The 19,696-nt window shown below is 30.9% G+C and overlaps 1 long non-coding RNA gene across 1 annotated transcript in view; it reads left to right on the top strand.

The window, feature by feature from the left end:
* Positions 1 to 1,191: 1,191 nt before the first annotated feature.
* LOC139425757 (uncharacterized) overlaps positions 1,192 to 19,696 on the top strand; it is a 36,463-nt gene continuing 17,958 nt past the window's right edge. The window contains exon 1 of the long non-coding RNA XR_011636904.1: positions 1,192 to 1,446. This is a non-coding gene — a long non-coding RNA (uncharacterized lncRNA). The remainder of the gene's footprint in view (positions 1,447 to 19,696) is intronic.

Below are 19,696 nucleotides of genomic sequence, written 5' to 3'. Positions count from 1 at the left end.
TATGTCCTAAATAAAATAGTCATTGTAGCTGTTGTTGTAGTTCATTTACGCCACACTAGAGCCGCACAATAGGCTATTGGCGACGGTCTGGGAAACATCCGGAAATAAAATAGTCATACAGTAGAGTGATCATAATGACACTGTTTCCAGTACAACGGCGAAGTCAAATATCTCTCGCCGCGGTCAGAAAGCGAGTGGATTACCATTTTGATCAGCCTGCGTAGGAACCAAGGTGGGCGGTATCCATCCACATTAAACTGATTTATCGTAAAGTGCTCGAGTTAGCGTGCAAGTCACCGGGCTAGCAGAGCGGGTGATACTTGACCGCTCTAGAGTAACCTCTGTTTTCCAATACTCACCCTATTGACACTCATTATTCAGGTATCAGTAGGGGCAGCTTTGTTGATCACTCTGTTAGAGGCACCATATTAGGTGGGTCAAGGTTGCGCCCGCAATAAAGACAGATAGCACAGAGAATGAAAGAACATCCATACCATGTCCGGGATTCGAACCCAGGACCTTTCTGATGAAGGTTCAGCTCCCTGAAAGTCCGGTGGGAACCAATGTAGATGATCAAAATGGTGATAACATGTGTTCGGATCATCATATGGGATGTTTCCCAGACCGTCACCAAAAGCACATTGTGCTACCCTAGAGAGACTTAATAAAGTACGATTGCTGTTACGACTACTACTACTTATAAATAATATAAGTCCTGCATTGGACTGATCGTTAAGACACGGTTCCCAGCAGATCACCGAAGTCAAACATCACTGGCTGCGGTCAGTGTGCGGTTGGATGACCACTTGGATCAATCTGCGTAGGGACCGAGGGAGTGCGGCATTGGTCGTCGTTAAACTATTCTGCCGTAAGGTGCTCGACTTCGCGTGCAGGTCGTCGGGCTACCGAAGCGGGGGTGTTATCCACTCTGCAGAGGATCAAAATTGTGATGGCATGTCTTCGGATCATCCTCAGGGATGTTTCCCAAACCGTCGCCAATAGCCCATTGTGCAACTCTAGTGCGACGTAAATGAACTACAGCAATGATAAATAATATAAATAAATAAACACGAACTTATAAGCCTTTTGAATACTGAATCTCCCAACAGATTCGTGTAAAAGCAAATGAAAAATTAAAGATTGCTTATACGGCTTTATTAATTCGAAAATAAGAAGACGCAGTTGAAATAATCAAAATCTTTGTTTCCCTTTTTAAAAAGCATTTATTGAAGCTTTTGGCAACTTTAAAAGTCTATCAATAATAAATACGAACAATCTATTATTTTGAGTAGAAAATAGAATCTTCAAAAAGTTTATTGCATCTTCTATACAATACAATACAATCTGAGTTCGCATCATTGTCAAAATCTTTTTCTGAAAAAATCGTTGTTGTGAAAAAAATTGAATTTAAAATTGCTTAGACGGCGAGTTTATTTTAATATATAAGTAAGTACATTTTGTTCTGTTTTATGATTTTCTGTAAAAATGATTGCTGCTTTATTTTGGTTTATCTAACTAAGTTAGTTTGATTAATCAGAAATTGATCTGGAGTGATGAAAAATCCAAAAGTTATCAAATTCCTAATATTTTGGAAATTTTAGGCAAATAAGTTTTATTTTATTTGTTTTTACTAGTATATCTGTAGCATGAAAATAAAATATAATGAATATAAATGAAATGAATAATGAATATAAATAAAATGAATAATGAGTATAAATGAAATGAATATTGAATATAAATTGAATTAATTAATATACAGATATGTGTACAATTGAGTAAATACTTTTATATTTGACTTCGCAAATTTCAAGTCGTAGTTGAAAATAAGTATTATTACATTGTAAGGATGTTGATCCTTGTGTTTGTTTCAGCGATGCAAAAGATTATTCTAGAGTATAAAAAAGTTTAAGAGATGTATATAGCACAAGTAAATGAAAGGTACTATTCTTTGACTTGTCTTAAACTGATTAAGTTTACTTTATTTTGGAAATTAAACTATTTGTTAAACATACCAGTTGAATTTTTATAAAATTAGGTATTACTAATGAAATCATTAACATTATTATTATTTTCAAAAAAGCAACTTAATTTCAAGTAATGTGACTTTTTTTATTTAAAAAAAACGTGTTTAATTTAAAACTAACGTATAAAAACTGTTCACTTCAGAAAATTAGCATAATAATTAAGGTTTTAAACGATTATATAATTATTAAAAAATATTTTTGATTATACCTAAAATATTAATTTACTTTTCTGTCCCATGTACATATTGTTTTTATTAAAACGAAAAATTAATCAGTTTCGTTAGAGAAATGTTTGTTTCTGATGTGGAAACTTAGTGGGGTGGAAAGTTTTCATAATTATTGTCGCAATCACAAATATATTGACTATTTGAAATTTATTATACAACTTTTTAATCGTAACCTTCTTATTCCAAAAGTTATTTAAATAGATTCAAATAAGAATAAATAAATGAAAATGCTCAGATTTTGTGACACTGAAGAATTTAACATTTTTCGCTTCCTAAATATGCAATAAAACTTTAAATAAATCTTTGAAAACCTTGAGTGTCAACTTGTTTTCTTTTCAGTAAGGAAACTAGTTTCAATTGAATTTTCTAACATTTAACTTGAGCAAACTTTTCTTGCATTATTTCGTTCAGATTTACATAAATTTATATTTTTATGGCTATTGTTAATGGCGATGGAAAAAAAACTTTATCCCAAAACGGAAATTTTGTTAATACACCAACAAGAGAGCAAAAAATTGAAATTCTTCTTACATGGGCTTAGAAATAGTTCAATTATCTTTCTATGTAAGTTTCCGAGAGTTAAAAAAACTTCGCACTTTTTAAAGCTTCTTCACTTCAAAAACGGAATTCTTTTTCAGAACCCCTAATTTTCTGCTAATACTTTCATTTTTTTCTCCTCCTTCATTCTACTTTTTTGCTATTATTTTTTTTCTCTTTTTTGCTTATTTAGTTCTTTGCAAATCCACCCCAGCCAATAAATTTAACGTCGATGTCTGGTTTTACACCCGCTGCTTTTACGAACGTGATGCCTCTGAAAAAGTCGTTATTATCTTTTTGATTTTTATGAGAGCAGACGATATAAGTAGAAAAAAGTTTCAAAAGAACTTTTTTTTCGTTGTTTATGCTTCATCTGATGCCAAAATTTTTCTCCTTCTTTAAATTTTTTTTTAAATCTTTTAAATGTATTTATTAGAATTATTCCCTCCCTTCCTCATCTCGTTTTATATTCTGCTCATCATGCATGATTTTGATTGAACTCCTAAACAAAAAAATAAGAAAAAATAAATAAAATTAAAATAAAAAATACGTAAAAGTATCGTTTGCTTTTCTTCCCGCTTTTTTTAATCTCAGTTTGTTCCATCGTATGACGTACTATTATGCATTGAAAACATATTATGACCTTTAAAAAAGTGATTGCTGAAACCTTTTGAGTTAATGACAGTACAAAAACCTAACATTTTTTTTAACATTTCTGAAACGTCATTCTTAGGCATGCGTGCGTATAATTTTCAAATTTAAATTCCAGCTCTGTATTGCGAAAATGGATTGAGACAATATAATCATTAGCCGTGTTTTCAAAATGCTCAGAAAAGCTTAAATTAAAAGCATTTCTATTGCAATTCCTACACAATTTCAACATAAGCTATTATCTCCAGTAACAGAAACCCTCCAACACTGCAGAAGGCGCTGCAGATTATAACAATATCTGCAAATTATACTGTAAAGCAAATTTTTTGTTGCATTTATGCAAATACTTGATCCTGCCTAAGACTCAAGGGGTAGATCGTTTCCAATGAAGTGAACCGGGTTCGAATCCCAGCGATGGCTGGTCGATACGAATTCTGCATCTGGCTTGCACCGACCACAGTGCTGACATAAAATATCCTCAGTGGTAGACGGATCATGGGTTAGAGTCCCCTTGTCGTCAGGCCAATTTTGTGCAGTTTTCGTGGTTTTCCTCTCAATGTAACACAAATGCGGGTTAGTTCCATCAAAAAGTCTTCCAAGAAGGCAAATGTCTTCCAATACTTGATGCAGAAGCTCCCTTGTCTTCTTGACACAGCTCGATATGCAAACCGATTAGAGAAGCTGAGACTCTAGACAGAATACTAATTAAGATGCCCCAACATTTTTCCTAACAATAAAATGTATAATACTTTCATTTTAATAAAAACTTTACAATTTACACCAAGGTTACACAGTAATGTTTATACTATACACATTTACACACATCATGCATCTCGATGTTGCACCAATCGAATGTTAAATTTTAACGATAAGCTGCCAACGACTGAGAATCTGATTGCTAAATTGAGTTTATGCCTATGATGTGTATATTACAGACTCCTGGTAAATACAGCCTTAAATTTTAGATTGAATGGAGCATAGCAGCGACTTTTTCACAGTATAAAAATTAAGACTTTTGAGTAAAATTTAGAATATTGTAGGGCACAATCGTGAAAAGTGTAAAATTGAAACTGTGAAAGCCTTAAATTCAAATCCACTAAAAAATTATATTTGGCGAGCCCAAATATTTAGGGGCCCTTCTGTGCAATTTCTCCTTCTGTCCAGGCCCGGACTGGGATTTAAAATCGGCCCGGGCATTTTAGAGATATCGACCCTCTACTTCACATAAACACCGTGTGCGCGAAGCGTACGCAGCTTCTAATGTATCATTTTTAGGCATTTTTTACTTATAAATTCTCATGAACGTAAGTTAACTTATCGAAGTAAGAAAGTAGATAAAAATTACTTATTATAGAATATATTTCAGTTTAAAATACATGGTTCTTATGAGGAAACATAGGTTGATAAAATCAAAAAGAAGGTGAAAGATGAAGAGTAAATAAAAAATATTTATTATACTACACATACATGAATGATTTATGTAAACATTTTTTTAAAAATATATTTAAGGCTTCTTCATAAGTCATTAAATTAAAATTTAATTTAACTTTTGAAGAGACTCACTATTTTCTGCCACTTTATCGATTAAGTCGTAGCTATCTAATTTCATTAATAGATCTTTTTCTATTGCCATTACCATGAGAGCATTCAAATTATCCGAAGATAAAGTACTTCTCATTCGATTTTTAATTACTTTTTATGTGGAGAATGATCTTTCACAAGCCACCTGACTTTTTGACAATGTTAGTAAAAATTTTAATGCTAGACTAATTAAATTGTAAGAATTGGTCAATAAATTGAATCTCTGTAACATCTTGTAACAACAAATAACAAAATTTTTGCGAGCACTGCATGTCTCACATTTTAGACTTACTTCTTCTTCTGTTTCCAATGTAAAGTCGTTATTATCTTCATTTGAATGATCTTCTGTGATTATTTTATAATCTTCTAAGTCTGCATTTTTTAGTTTTTCCCAATGTAAAGCTAAATTTCTTAGTTCAATCCGCAAATTTTCACCTATAGCTGCTTCGCCAAATTTTAGCAAGAGTTTGCTTAACTCATTTAGTTCGCTAGATTGAAGCTTGTTAAGACGATTTTCAGGGAAACGTTTCGGATCTAGATAGGAAAAATCGGCGCGCAATTTTCAATTTGTCGGAAATCGGCGTTCCATTGACGCTACAACTGTGCTGAAAATAATGTTACGGACGTTTATCTTAAATGCAGTGGTTTCATCATCAAAAACTGTTTCATTCGACGCTGTCTCACCCGGAATCAATTTTCTTTTCCTCAATATTTTTTATGGAAACTTTGTTTGAATTTCAGTTTTTTCAAGTTCCTTATTTGCGCGAATAATGAAATCATCTGTAACTTTTTGTACACCTTCAAAATCTCTCACTATTTTTTTTTTAAAATTCTGAATGCGTTTGTGATACTATTCCAGAAGCTTTTAAAATGTCTAAACCAGAGGTTTGCAAATATTGGGAGAGCTGTGTAGTTAATTCAAATATTCTTGAGAATATTTTGGCGGTGAATACTGTTTCATATTTGAAAAATAGTTTTAAAAATAATTTTGCCTTTGCACGGATATCTGGCTTGAAATTTGAATTTTGCTGTATAGTTTCTAAACTTGTAATCAATGTGACATATAGTTAATAGTTGAATCTCAGTTTGAAAATTAACCAAAATTTTTCTTTAATGCAGAATCTTTGGACCACCAACGTGTTTCTCCAATAGTTGCGAGCCTTTTCTTATTTCCGAACTCGTTACTTTATTCCCAGATGTTCATGCGTTGGTATGATTCACGGAAAAATACTGCGACGCTATTTAGTAGGCTGAAGAACGATGTACTTTCAATTAGTGCCTTCGTGGTATCTCCTAATACTAAATAAGACATGTGCATAACATCAAACATGAATTTGATCAGGGGACTCTTTGGAAAGCTATGAAGTAAATCCTTTATATTCACCTTACATATTTGCAGCCCCGTCAGTTGAATTACCGATGCACTTTGCTATATCTATATTACAAGACTTTAAAACTGAATCCACTAAAGAAAACACATTCTGTCCGGTTGAAGATTTACTTTCTACAACAGCGAGAAGTCTTTCATATACACGATATTTCATATATTTTTTCAATAGAAACCTACATCTTATTTGGCATCATTGGAGAGAGTTTTTGAAAAGAAATAACCTTTACTTAAAATATTTTTTAATATCTCCTACTATTTTCAAGATAATAGATTTTGACACATGCACTAAAAAAAATTTTTTTTCGTCATAATGTCTTTTGCCTTCATTAAAACACATTTGTGCTTTTCTTCCCATGTTTTATAAAAATTGAAGCGATTTTGATAATTTAAGTGAATTATTTTTGATAAAAATGTTAAATTGAAGTAAATAATCAGAATTTTTTCGTATCTATTATCTTCAGAACAGTAAGAGATATAAAAAAAATTTCTAGTAGAAGTTACTTTTTTTTCAAAAACCCTCTCCAATGATGCCAAATAAGATATAGGTTTCTATTTAAAAAATCAAAATTGTGTTCAAATTCCGGTACTTCCGGGAATTAACAATATCACTATTGAATTCCTTGGGGTCGACTTAGTTATTAGATTTTTTATTTCAAATCGATTATTTGCTCCATTCTCGAAAAAATTGGGTGGCACGCATGATCTGAATCACCCTGTATATTAAAACAATATTATTAATACATATATCATATATATGTTATTTAATATTATTATTATTTGCGCACTATTATTTGAAATTTATGCAATGTATAAAAAAAAATTTTGCGCTCGGTCCAACCGGCCCTCAGGCCAGACCGGCCCACCGGGCATTTGCCCGGTCTGCCTACTGGCCAATCCGGGCCTGCTTCTGTCTATGCTATAATCAGGCCCTTTAAACGTTTAAAAAAAATGGGCATAGCTAAAGTTTTGGCCTTAATGTTTAACCGAAATTTGTCAATTAACAAGGAATTTTGTAATTATTTTTTGAGCAGCATTATGACTAAGGAACAAAAATCCGGACTCCGTGGTCAGGATAGCTAGGTATATTAGAAATATAACTTTTAAGACTGCTTATCGTATTCAGAACACTAAATGGTAAAATGAATATAAAAAAATCTAGATTCGTAGAATGACAATTTAGTTTCACCATTATATAATTTAAAATAGCCGTCACAACCTTGTAGATAGAAATGTAGGCTTTTAATATCTTTACAAAAGAGACTACTTAAAAAAAAATTATATGGTTTAGTCGAATGGACGATGTCACAATACGAATTTATTCGAATCCATTAATTTATTCTTTAAGAAAGGAATAATTTTAATAAGAGAAGTTTAAAAAATGGAATCAAAATCTGTGTCCATTTTTCTAAATTGCGTCCATTTATGGGGTATGACCGGGTAATACCATCTCCATATATGGTCGCTTTAGAATGTCAGGGTAAAAAAAAGAAAAAAAATTTTAAAGAAAGGTATTATCAAAGAAGAGAAAGTTTCTTATTTTTTTTTCTTGCCGTGACTAAAAAAAGGGAAGAAGAACCTCAAAATAAAACAACCAAAAAGAAGGAAAAGTGTATGAAGAACCAACATAAACGAAAAATCTAAATCCTTGATGGATGTTTCTTCCGTTGAGGACAATCAAAACACATCAGTTAATTTTTAGATTTTTTTATTTTATAACCGTCGTTGAATAGCCAACACAATTTTAAATTTATGGCAACTAATGTGCAACTTTACAGAGTTATAATTTTAAACCCAAGCCAAAAGACAAGGAAATTCCTGTATCATTCATTGGGATAAACTAGCCATCGTGGTAGACATTTTGATGGAACTAACCCGCATTTGCGTTACATGGAGAGGAAATCCACGAATGTCTCCCACTGTTAGCCTGATGGTAATATGTCTCTAATTCATGACCAATTAACCACTAGCCAATTTTTCGTCAGCACTTTTATTCAAAAAAGAGAGACAGAGAGAGGTGGATCCCATGCAGAGAGTTCTTTTGCTAGTCCCATGGAAGTGGAAGTTGAAGTGAAAAGGAGAACATAGATAATTACTACTTCACATGGGAATTGTAGTACATAATATTCTTAACTCGTCTTATAAAAATTCCAGCTACTTTTTCACTGAAATTCTAATATCTCTAAATTTCACATAGAGCTTGCATATGCCCCACTTGTAAAATAAGATCGGGTGATTTAATTTTTTCTGGAAAAATTTTTTTATAAAAAAGTAGTGCATTTATGAATCTTTCAAGGATGATTTAATGTAGGCAACTAAATAATGAATATCGTGATTAAATCTGACAGTTTCCTCCCTGCTTCGAACAGCTTAGCTCCAACCGGCCTTCGAATCTTAGCTATACCGCCTTGCACCGATTTCCCCTTCTTTGTTTTTCAAAAACGAGCTTGCTTGTATTTCGATAAGTCATATGGAAAAGAAATTAGCTAAATTTGCTGACTGTTTTTATTTTTAAGAAGGTGTTTCTTGCAGATCAGTTTTGATATATATTTTTAGAGCCCTTATCAAAAATGAATTTAAAAAAAATATCGACCCAATAGATGTCACTCATTAATAAGGCCCGGATTTTGATGAAATTTGCATTTTTTTTGTTGCATTTTTTGCATTTTTGGACATTTTTTGTCCTTTAGAGCATTTTTTTAGATTTATGGGACATTTTTTCAAAATTTTGGGGCTCATTTTGCATTTTGAAGCATTTTTTAAGTGTTTTGTTAATTTTTTCCAATTTTTATTACTTTTCGGAGCATTTTTATTACATGAAATGAAAGATTTGTCTTATAATTTGTCTTGATTCAGAAGATGCTGCATCAATTACGATAGCGCAAAACGTGTTGGCCTCTGATAAAATTGAAGGAAACTTATCATTCATCAAATCTAACTTTGCTATTTTGTCCTCGACAATTACAAGCTAGGAGAAACAAGAATTGGAACTTTGCGATGCAATAAATTATATTGACGTAGTGAGTGTTGCAAAAAGCAAGGGGAAAGATTGCACCAAGTGTAGAAGCTAAATTGAACAAAGTTTTGGAGAAGGAAACTGGCTTCCAAACAATGAAGAAAATCTCTAGGATATTGACAGGTGAAGCAACATCTTTTCAAATTGAAGAAGAATTGTCCGTAAGTGAGAACGTCTTTTTCAAATACGCACCAATAACATCAGTAGACGGTGATAGAAGTCTCTCCAGGTATAAAAATATACTTTCAAGCAAGAGAAACTCGTTTACATTTCAAAATATCAAAAATCATTTAATAATCTAATGTAATTCTGATATTTAGTAATATTATGAAATGGAAGTTGTTATATTCATTAAAGTTTCTATACAAAATGAAAATGTTTTGGAGTCAATACATTTTCCTTTTTTTGTTATTTTAGGATATAAAACATATTTTTCAAACTTTAATGAACGTAGAACAAGTATTGCACTGCTTTATATTTTTTGAAATGGCTCATAATAATTTAAAAGAGCAAAACATAGTTTCAGTTCAATATTTTTGCATTATTTAAGTCATGTCATAAGGCATTTTTAGCGAAATTTTCGCATTTTTAGAGCAGTTTTTAAGGGCATTTTTTACACTTTTTATAGGCATTTTTTGCACTTTTTAAGGGCATTAGTTGAGATTTTTTAGGTCATCAAAATCCGGGCTCTACTCAATAATATTGAAATGGAAACCCAAAAGCACTATCGAAATCAAATGAATTACTATAGAGGAAGACAAAATGTAGCAGTCCATCAAAGCCTGTTTGATGGACAAACGAAATTTGGAACTGTTTCTAATAATCGTTTTTTAACAGTTCTTTGTTTCTTCAAATAATGGAATAGGTAAAGCGTTTTGAGTAATCCTCCCTACGTCTAATGTGCGTACTTCATGACGTAATTTTTTTTAAAAAAATTCTAAACAGACGCAAAAACGTACTTTCTTTGATTAAACGTACCTTGTTTCGACTTATTCGGATTTCTAATACTTTAAATATAGGGGTAGTCGAAATCTGGGAAATATGATCCCCATAGTTTGATAAAGTGCAGGGGTACAAAGTTTGGAACCTTTACTGTTAATTTTTTTTTAATGTTTATTTCACCATATCTCGAGATCGAGAAGCGAATTGAGTTCAGTATTCAGTATATTTGCACAATTCAACATATAAAATTACTAGTTTCTCAATAAAAAATTTCTGTGTTCTTAATTTGTGACAAATCTAGTCAATTTACAAATACTAATAACCAGGTAAATCAACAAATAATAATAAATTCTTATTTATTTTGATTTGTTGCCCTACACGATGACTTTACGTTATTAGATTAAGCAAAAGCGTATGAATTAAAAACAGTCATTTTAACTTTAAAATAACTTCTTAATTTACACTGACAAAAATTTTAAAAAAATTATCTGTTTTTAAAGTACAAAAGAAAAACAAATTTTATACTCATGAATTATTTTTTTTTTAAAGAACATGACCTTGCAATTGTATTCTTTTTAATAATGAACAAAAAGGCACCTTAAATGACAAGATGGAAAGGCTTAATGATAAACAATTTAGCAACACATATATACACTCCCATACTTTATAAAAACCAAATCATTATTTCTAATTAAGATTGCATTGATAAATTATCTTATCTCAAGTAAAAATGTTGTTTCAACAAATATAAATTGGTTTCCACCCAAGCAAAAAAGAGGTAATAAATTTTGCGCCATTTCTTATACCTCCCAAATCTTGAAGTAGACATTTTTTTTCCAGTTAACCATTGGATATCTTTCAATGAAAACCTCTTTAAAGAAATAAAGTTGGTTGAAAAGTTGATAGGCGAAAACATACCCGCTGTTCTAATGAAAATGTTTTTTCCTCAGCGTTAAAATCAGTGCTGATTATGAGCATTTAGAACTTTATTTTGTTCTTTTTACTTGCTGTGAGATTTATCGTTTGGCAGCAGGGGGTAAAAAAAAAACTGTTTCGTCAGAGGTGAATTGGCATGGTATGAAACCTAAATTCACTTTTCAACGCTTTCTTTCTTTGATGATTCACTGATAAGAGAATGGAAAAAGTTATTATATTCTTGGAATATATCTTCTTAAAAGGTTTTTCTTGCTTGCAAATTATCATAATTTAAAATGGATTCATTGAGAATACAAGCATGACTATTATCGATTGAGAATGGAAGCCTGACAGTTATCGATTGAAAGGAAAGCTATTATTCTTTACGTTTTTATTCTTTAATTATTTATTGATAGGAATATTAAAAAATAATTGCTTTATGCTATTCATTTCTGTCATAGGAGAATCTGTTCTTATTTTTGTATTCTTCAGTCTGGATTTCAAAATTTAGAATCTTTTAGAAAAGAAAGGTAGTGAATGAAACATAATTTATATTACAATAATTTCTTTCTTTTTCAATTTACAACTTATTGAGATGAAAAAAGTTTTTATTCTTTTTGAATTTCTCTCTTTTTTTTAAAAAAAATTGTGTTTGGCTTCCAAGAAATTGGTAATAGCATTTTATGAAAGATCCGCTAAGACTATAACGAAATTGAAATTGAAGCAAAGAAGAAAATAAGTATTGATAAAATCTAAATTCATTTTTATTTTTTATTTTTATCTTTATAATTTACTCACATAACTCCAAAAAGGGCAATTATGTTAATTAAAAATCACATTATTTTTAAGGTATACTTATTTCTAATAATTTATTTAATATTAATAAATTATTACACTAATAATTTATTTTTCTAATAATTATTTCTTCTTAAATAAAAATATATTTAAAAATAATGACTGTTCTTTTTATATCATTCATGCGCGATTTGAAAACCAAAAATTATTTTTTAAATCCATCTCTTATAATTTACTGAATAAGCAGAAAAAATACACGATTTTTTTTCTTTAATATAGGACAAATTTCAAAAATGAAAGATGGATTGAAATATAGATAGAAAAAATAAGATGTGCTTAAACGCTTAGATTTCTACTTAGTATCATTATTGCTGCCATTATGAAATGCTTGGTTGAAATTAGTTACACGTTTATGAGTAACAACAGATACATGTTGGAAGATTAAAACCAAACGACTTTTTTTTTAAAGCTCTTTTCGTTTCTTTTTTCTAAAATACGTCAGAAAAAAAACATTTTACTAGTTGATTGAATTGGGATGTTCAACTATAACTTAGTTTTCAAGTAGTCTGCATAAGGGAAACTAAATCAATTTAATAAAGTATTAATAAGTAATATTTCATTGGCATACTTAAAACATTTATTGCTTCATTAACAATATCAATCAATATATTTAGCAATAAGAATATCTACTTGCAAGTTGTGAGTAGTAAAATATACAGAAAAGCATATTTGTAGTAACAGGACCAGTTACGCATATCTTGGACTGGTTCAGGGTATAATACTGTGATTGTTCCTAGATACAAGAAGCATATCACTTTTTGTTTTTGTTGGGCCAAACAATTTTTTTTTTCGTCACAAAATTTTTTTTCTATCTTAAAGAGATACTATCAGTACTTATCCACCACATTCCTATTTTCAAATGTTTATAGGGTTTTATTTTCAAATCAAACAGATCGAGAAAAAAAACTGCTCAGTGAGTAGAAAATCAAAAACAATTATTTAGTCCATATCTAATAAGCATTAAATGGTCCCCTACACAGCCGAAGGTACTTGTTGTCAGATGTTTGATATATCTACGTTTATACTAAGTGCAGAAAATTTCCAAAATTCTCCACTGGTCCAAGTCTCTTTCCTAAACTATTCACCATCAAACATAAAAATCTAATTCATCGTCTACATACTTTCAACACCTTTTGATCTTAAGACATTTCTTATAACGAAATACAAAGATCAGTTTTTGTTTCATCAGATTGATTTATTACCTTTTGATAGTAAAAAAAAAATATTTCTCCCTTTATATCTCAGAAAAATAATTTTCGTTGGAAAAAACTTAAACAAACTGATTACATTATCATCTGAATGCTTAACACTAGATTGCCTAAGGAAGACAGTTTGACTGCTTTTTAATTTCAATTAGATAAACAATGATGTATATAATGACACAATTTCTTAGAATTTCGTGACTTTTTGTACAACGTATAATTTTTTTTATTGTTAATATTTACTAATAACTTGTTACGTAACTGTAAATAATATAAAAAATATCAAAAATTAATTTTAAACAAATTTCTTTACACATTATTCTTTCACACTCCAGTTATATTTACTGCATTTGGGCAATATAGATATATACTAAGTTTCAGTTTTTCTAGTGTTAAAAAACGTTTTAAAGAAAATTTGTACGAGATTGAAATATAATAGAAATGAACACTTAAAAACTATTTTTTCCCATATTCATATTTCATATTTGCTTATACCAACGAAGCACTACTTTTTACAATGCATTTTTGGAACTGTCCCTAAAAAGGGACAGTTCCAAAACTGTCCCTTTTTAGGGACACTCCTCGTTACTTTCTCCATCATTATTTGCCATCCAACATCAAGATCTAATTCATTGTCCACATACTTTCATCACCTTTCTGGATGATTTTTCTTTAAATTTCAATATTTAAGGAAGAAAAAAACAGAAAAAAAATCACAGCAAACTTGACATTCCGAATAAAAGAAGGAAACTAGATTTCTTTTTCTTCTTTGAGTATTCCAGAAGAAGGAAAAAAAATTTGGTAGAAAAAAATTCAACAAAATAATTACATTATCATCTGAAATCTTAAAAACGTCTCAAAGAAATCTTGAACAAGATTGAAACATAATAGAAACGAATACTTAAAAACTATTTTTTCCCATATTCGCATTTCATATTTGCTCATACCACCGAAACACTAATTTTTACAATGCATTTTTAGAACTGTCCCTAAAAAGGGACGCTGCATATCCTCGTTACTTTCTCCATCACTATTCGTCATCCAACATCAAGATCTAATTCATCGTCCATATACTTTCATCACCTTTCTGAAGTTTTCTTTAAATGTCAATATTTATACAAAAAAAAAAAAAAACGAAAAAAAAAAATTCACAGCAAACTTGACATTTCGAATAAAAGAAGGAAACTAGATTTCTTTTTTCTTCTTTGTGTATTCCGAAAGAAGAAGAAAAAATTATTTGGTAGCGACATTTTTTTCATGGTTTATAAAACTTTCCGACTTTCAACAAAAGATAGAAGGTGAAGAAAAAAAATTAAAGTTGGATGACACAAAACAGCCAACACATCAAAACATCATTGGACAAAGAGCACAGTTAGCACGTTCCTATGGTTCAGAAGTACCACCCTTCGGACCAAACCAACCAAGAGTAAAGCATAGAAAAACTCTTGTGCTGTTGGCGAGGCTTTTTGGCGTGATTGATGACTGCTGAATCTGTCTGTTGCGCTGTTTCAGCAACATTTCACCCGACGGATGACAAAGAAAATAGGCTCAGGTCAACGAAAATTCACCTTTATTTTATCTATAGCCTACAATATCTTTTTTGTTTTTATAAAATCTCTTTTGTTATGCTTGAAAAAGTGTTGATTTAGAGATCTGAATAATTAGCAATTAATTTCTTTGAAAATTAATACCATGTTAGGTTGAGTTGCTTTTAAGAGTTGATTTTAGTACCATAATGTTAAAATATGAGTTGATTTAACATTATAGATTTTATATTAAAATCAGGTTTCAAATTTAGTGCTAATTACTGGTAAAAAAAAAATTTAAAATTTTTTTTCTATTGTTTGGAACAATGTAGGTTTCTCGAAGTTGAAATTTAAAACGAGTCTTTTATGATATGAATTATGTCTTGATAGCTCTGATTCATGTTTCTAAGAACCACTCAAAAAATTTAATATCTTTCTTTTAACTTTTATCTTTTTTTTATATATAAAATGAACGATGTCAAGAAAATAAATATCTGAAGATATAAATAAATCCAAATGCCACCTCAGTAGTTCTCTAAGTTGAAATTTAAAACGAGTCTTTTATGATCTGAATTATGTCCTGATCGCTCTGATTCATGTTTCGAAAAACCACTCAAAAAAATTTTATATATTTTTTTTTTAACTTTCATCTCTTTTTTTAAAATAAAATAAACGATATCAAAAAAATAAATATCTAAAGATATAAATAAATCCAAATGCCACCTCAGTAGTTTAATGCCCTTTACTGTTAAAGTATAGGCAGACATGACACTTTGTAAAGCTCCAAATTAAAATAACTTTAAAATTTACGCACATTACTGAGATAAAACTTTGTGTTCTTGTAAATAATTAAGGTACATAAAGCGCTTTTTAGGGTCGAAAATTGAAAACTATTCTCAAAATGTGAAATTGATATAAAGAGTTCGCTTAGTAATGAACAATTTTTTTTTCCATTGAAATTATATGTATCGAAATAGTTATAACCCGGAGATTTAAGAGATTCCTCTCAGTAGCTTATGACCTTTAGCCATTCGAACATTAGTATAAGTTTTATATCATTCACTGTTCTACAACGAAACCAATTTTCGAATTTAATCTAAATATTGTTGTAAAATTATTTAAAAATTCTAGTTTAAATAACCTTATATTTATGCTAGGCATTATCTTTGAAATATTTTTAGCTGAATTTCTAAAATTATTTCCAATAAATGTGAATTATATGACTATTATGTTTCTTATTGTATAAAAAAAAAGCTTTGCGTCATATTATTATAAAAAATTTGGTAAATTAAATTTTTGAAATTTGGTAAAATACATATACTACTGTTCAATTAAAGAAATATTCTATAGACCAGAATTAGTTGAATGAGTTTTGAAGAATTGTTTAAAAAATTTTGCAATCAAAATTTTGACAACTTTTCGACCAGCTAGGAGCACTCATAACTCGACTGGAGCTCTGTGTCAAGTTTATGAGCCAAGTTTCAATCGTTTCTTGACCCGTACAAGCAACATATTTTGCCATATAATCGCAAGCAAGAATTTTTTTTTCGAATGGCAGGCACTGTACTTTATTCGTTTTGCCTTAGAAGATGCCAGAGTTGTTACTCATTTCGCGTTACCCAGTGGGCACCTGTGAACTAAAGTCACGGAGGTGAGTAATATTGCCCACGCCACACTGCCACAAATCCGTTCATAGGGAGGCCCACATTCACTCATCACACACAACAGAGGACAACACAAGAGAGAAACATCCATGCCCAGAGTGAGATTCGAACCCGCGGTCATTGGCTTAACAGTCAGGCGAGGTAACCGCTCGGTCACCTGGCCGCCCCAAGCAAGAATTTATTGTTGAACCGAAACCTTGGACATATCGCAGTTCCTTAAATAGCTTTAATTTGAAATGGAGCTCAAAGTTTGATAACTGCTACAAGAACACACAATTTCTGACTGCTTCTAGAACTTTTTTTTAATGCCATATTATCACCAAACCAAGTTTTGACCAGTTTGAAATGAATTCATGTTAAAACCTAAACTTCAACTCTGTGCTAAATAGCAAAGCAAGTTTCCGTTGCTTCCTGACTACTACAAGCAAAATTAATACTTCAATTTTAGTACCAAAGACAATTTATCGCCAATCGAAATTTCAATCTCTTTCCGAATACCAGTTCAAATTTCAACCTGTTACCAATACCTGATGCCAATCTAAGTTTAAGTTGTTTCCTATCAACTGTTTCTATCAAAATTTATCGCCGATTTAAATTTCGACTGTCAGGTACAATACTAAAAGGGAAAACATAATGAAATAAAATAAAAGTTTTAAAAACTACGTTTTCAAGTAGGCTAGATGGGAGAAAATAATTAAATTTTTGTAAAACTTAAAACAAAAAGCGCAGTGTGCATCACTGGTGTAATAAGCTTCAATCTTCACCATAACTCTAGCCTCCTTTGGTCTAACAAAAGTAATTTTATGTCCTTTAACATTTTCTTTTCCTTTTAGGTCTGTAAGAAAAATTACGTCTTTTTATCCTTTAAAAAGCAATCAAAAAATATAGTTTTTAAATTATTTTTTTTTTGACTTCATTGTTGTAATTTATGTTCAGCAGTTACACTTTATATTTAATTAAAGTATCTTAAAAAACCGATATGTTGACCACTCACACAAATTAAAACATATTTTTAAGATAAAACCCTTTGAAATGGGTTAACTTAAGAATCTCCTATGTTCAGCTTAAATTGTTAGGTCCAAAGATAATATCACATTTATAAATTTACATTACAGCTTACATTGCTTTAGTTCCAAAAGCAATTACTTAAAATGATGTAATTACTATTTCTTTTACAGTGTAATTAGGTTCATCAGCTGGTTAATACCGCAAAAAACGCTAATAAAATTAATTTTTTCGTCAAAAAGAAACTCCTAGCTCCAGCTGCTTCGGAAATATTCTACAAAATCATCTAAGTGAGCATTTCTTTTCCTTGAATATCTGCGCTTTCAAGCTCAATGAAATATTGTAAAACAAATCTCAAAAATTCGAAAAAAGCGTCATTTTCACCGGCTTCTTAACTCAAAGAAGAAAAAAAATTGAACCAACTATCTCATCTTTTCCGAGGAATTTTCCGAGAATAATAGTTGCCGCTTTCGAACGTTATATACGCAAGCGACATTTATACCCTAGGATTGCCTTTTTTATCGTCTGCGAAAGAATGATATAACATCCATTTGTTTTGATCTGATTTCATTCCTTCCCCTTACAACTATCGTTCTTTTTACTGCCTTATAACTTACACTTTGTTCTTGTCAGCAGGGGGGAGGAGGAAGAGAAAGGAACGCTGGTGCAATAGGTATGAGCTTCGAGTACCACATTCTTTTATATAACACACTCTTCCTGCTATTTTGAGAAAGAATGTTCAAAATGCTTCTTTGCTGAAGTAATATATTGGGGATTCGAAAAAATGGCTAGAATTGCAGCTATACAATAACTCTTTGCAAGTTGTAGAAATGCCACTAAAAGATTGGCACTATCATTGTCGAAAGCAGTATGGCAGTTTTGGTGTAATAAAACGTCAATTATTACATTAAATGTTAATAATTATTGGTTTCTAATAATTATTAACATGGAAGTTAATAATTATGAGTTAATCATTGGTTTCTGAAGCACGAATAATTTTGTTTAAGAGTGTATAAATTAACTCTAAAGGCAGAAATACTCAATATTTTTTTTTAAACTGTTGTACTGAAATAGTTATGTTTTTGAACTAATGAAAAAAGAGAGCTTCTGTAGACCCATCATTAGTCCGATTTCTGATTTTGTGACGTCTTCAAAGTTGTGTGTGTGTTTTATCATGCAGCTTTATGCTGAAATAATTATGCTATTGAATTTATACAGAAATAAGTTTCTGTATAGACGCAGCATAAATCCTTATACTTATGGTAGTACCCTTAGTATATCATGCAATTTTATTGTTTTGTCTTAGACATTTGATTCCATTCCTTTCCCTTACAATTATTAATCTTTTTACAGTCACTTATGAACATTACGTTTTGTTATTGTCAGCAGAAGGTGGAAAAAATAGTTTCCCATTCAGAAATATTGACTGCTTTCAAATCCCGCGTGTTGTTACATTGTTTGCCGTTTGCATAAACAACCCTGGCAAGAATTCCCTGTAAGTTCTCCATGGAATTCAGGTTCGTAGAAGCAGCCGGCCAATCCATAGTGCTCCCCCCATTAACGAGAAACCATTCCCAAGTTGATTTAACGACATAAATTGAGGCATTATCTTGTTGGTAAATCCAAAATTGTTCCCCAATTGTTTCTCTAAATGGTAACAAATACGTTTCCAGCATGTATTCGTAATCTGTGGCCTTCATACCCCCGAATGGAAAGGCAAAATTTACTTAGCCATTATATCCAAATGCCCCCACACCATTAGCCCACCACCTAGTTGTCTTTTTGAGAAAATTTGCTCTTCTTTACGTTGGTCACGTCAGTAGTAACTGTAATTGTCAGATCCATCTTAATAAAATAAAAAATTCGTCGCTGAACACTACTGCTCTCCACTTATCATCACAGTTCGAATGTTCTTTTCCCCAGGGAAAATGAACAGCTCTGTGAGTTTCTGTCATTCGAGGTTGAAGTTTCCTTATTTTGTACTCTGTTTCCACATCTTTCAACTATTCTGGACAAAGTTGACTTCTGCGCATTATTGTCAGGGTTACGTGAGAGCTCTCCCAAACTTACTTCGCCAATACTAAACATCCTAATAATGATGTTTTCTTGTCTAGAGGTCAGAGACCTTGGTCTTCTTGACGGTTTTTTGGCGTCATATTGATTT

This window comes from Parasteatoda tepidariorum, chromosome 6 (genome assembly GCF_043381705.1).
Source record: "Parasteatoda tepidariorum isolate YZ-2023 chromosome 6, CAS_Ptep_4.0, whole genome shotgun sequence".
Classification (NCBI taxonomy): domain Eukaryota; kingdom Metazoa; phylum Arthropoda; class Arachnida; order Araneae; family Theridiidae; genus Parasteatoda; species Parasteatoda tepidariorum.
Note: the sequence above shows the minus strand (reverse complement) of the source record. Positions and strands in the feature narration are given on the sequence as shown.